This window comes from Argentina silus (genome assembly GCF_951799395.1).
Source record: "Argentina silus genome assembly, chromosome: 6".
Classification (NCBI taxonomy): domain Eukaryota; kingdom Metazoa; phylum Chordata; class Actinopteri; order Argentiniformes; family Argentinidae; genus Argentina; species Argentina silus.
The window spans coordinates 19,987,517-19,990,016 of NC_139660.1; the positions used below are offsets into that span (position 1 = coordinate 19,987,517).

Genomic DNA, 2,500 nt, shown 5'->3' on the forward strand with positions numbered 1-2,500 from the left:
CCCTACTTGAACCAGTTTATCTACATCTGTATACAGCTCCTCTCATACACTGCTAGTCTACTGAACAATGTGGGTTTCAGAGAGAGGGTATACTGGCAGCCAAGAACACAGCCACACAGCCACGGCCTTGCATGGGGGGGGGGGGGGGGGGCGGGGGTGGTGTGTGGTGGGGGGTGGGGGGGGGGGGCGACTGAAGGCTGAAGGAAGGGTATTGTAGAGTCTTCACTGGGCCCTAATATGTCCTCTTTATGATGGGGAAGAGTTATGATGGTGGTGTGTGTGTGTGTGTGTGTGTGTGTGTGTGCACATGTGTGCGTGTGTGTGTGTGTGTGTGTGTGCGCGTCAGGGCTGAGGAGATGGACTGTCCTACTGTACACAGTACCATACAGTAACACAGCAGATCCCATTCATCAGAAAGACTCTGTGTATTAAAGTAGTGGAGGAACGCAAGGCAGCTGCAGTATGTACTGTCTAGGCCTCCCCAACAAGGCTGTTCTGTCTCTGGTAGCTGGCCTCTACTGTCTCATGTAGTACAGGCCCTGGCTCGGTGTCTCTGGGGCCTACTGTTAGTAGACAAGCCCTCCACCCAAAACACTGGCAACAGTTTGAGGTTTGTGTTCGAGGTTTGGATGGGGAGGAGGGGGGGGGGGAGGGGGAGGGGCAACAATAGTTTCCTTTTGATTAGAATAAGAGGGACTTCATATTTAAATGGAAGCGATACATTACATTAAAGTGATACATTTGTTAACTTCACTATCTCCTGGAAACATGCACTTATGAATCTACTCGCTTTAGCCACGAGAGAGAAATATGAAATGACACAAAGTATATTTTAGGAATATGTCTATGTCTCTGTTTTGTTACAGTGAAGGCGGGAGGATGCTGAAACCTATGTGACGAGGACAACCCCTGTGGAGGAGAGGCCAGCAGACATGGAGGGTTTGGGATATAAGACCAGTGGAGTTTGGGAAGAGAGGAGAAAAACTGTCATGTGGTTATATTGTCAAATGTCATCCTGAATCATGACTGAGTTTTGCAAAGGTTTGGAAAAGGGGAAAGAGTTCCTTCCCAGAGTTCCTTCCTGTATACAAACCAGTGTGGGGTTCAAATCCATTTTCAATATTATATTACATCACCCACTCTCAAAATAAAAGAAAACTATTTTTTCCTTTGATCAGGAATGATTCAGAGGTGTTTTTCTTGTATCGTTCTTTGAGGTGTTTCCCCTTCTTCCCTAAGAAGCCTTGGCAGGCTCAGAGCTCTTCCTGGTTCATTGGGTCCTACAATGCTCTAGCTCACTGTTCCTGATTGGTCGGTTGGCTTCGCCAATGCCCTAAGAGGCTGGCAGCAGACCGGCTTGAGTGTAGCACAGAGAATATAAAGTCACTGGCTTGGAAGAGTGCCAGGTATTGTTCTTCAGAACAGCTGATAGGAGAGGCGGTTCCTACAGGAGCTGTCAGATAGAGGATGAAAGCACCACCGCTCACCTCACACTGGCACTGCAGACCTGGCACTGCCAAGGTTGGTTACGGAGCGTGCACAAATAAAATCACTGTTATCACCAAGCAGTACTTCTAAAAGACCAGCTGTAGAGTCATGGTATGAAACACGTGTGTTTGGATAGCATTCCTCATTCCGTTCCATGCGTTACAATGAGCCCCGTCCTCCGATTTCTACCTCCACCAGCCTCCCGTGGTACCTACATATCATTTTGAATAATGACCTTACCATGTCACTCTCTAATATTTGTAGTTGATTTCCATGCTATCTTTTTTTCTGATACCATATCGATTATATTTCTTCCATTGCTTTTCCTCATCAGAGAGAGAGAGTAGCACGTGCCGTTTTAAAAAGTCTTCAAATGTTGTTGTTCCTTGAGGTAAAAGCATAACGTTTTGGCCCTCATTCACATAACAGGTGCAAGGCGACATAGAAACACTGAGTGATTGACACCTACACAATTCTCTCCATACTGGAAAATAAAGAAAACAAAGAAAAGAAGAGCATAGTGTAAATTCCTCAGTTCCATTCCTAGTGGTGATGTTTCAGGCTTCCCCCTCCGCTCTCAGTACCTTAATGTCTTCAGCCATTGTGCAATCCCAACCCCGCCCCGAATACTACTGTCACACACACACACACACACACATACACACACACACACACACTGTCAGACATGACGGGAGAAAGCATCCGTCGGACCCTGTGGAATGTGACATGTCCCTGTCAACTATTTCCTGCTTTGTCATAAGAACGTCTGTGTGGCGGTGAAACACATAAAGTTGTTCCTCTTCCCCACCTCCTCCCCGGCCTCAGCCGGGCCCCTCAGCCGGGCCCCTCTGTCGCAGCTGGCCACAGTGGCAGAGGAACAATGACATTCTTCAGGCTTTACAGCCCCTTTAAGATGCTCCCTGCTTCAAGTCAACAGCCAATACGTCTTTGTCACTCATTTCAACTTTGAGGCACATGCTCTCTGTCTGGTTGTACTGGAGGACTGGTGGTT

General features: G+C 47.5%; 1 protein-coding gene across 1 annotated transcript in view; it reads left to right on the top strand.

Moving 5' to 3' along the window:
- Positions 1-1,131, top strand: part of sox2 (SRY-box transcription factor 2) — an 18,226-nt gene extending 17,095 nt beyond the window's left edge. Inside the window, exon 4 of the mRNA XM_083671482.1 lies at positions 867-1,131. The gene's annotated coding sequence lies outside the window, so the exon portion shown is untranslated. The remainder of the gene's footprint in view (positions 1-866) is intronic.
- The last annotated feature ends 1,369 nt before the right edge of the window (positions 1,132-2,500 follow it).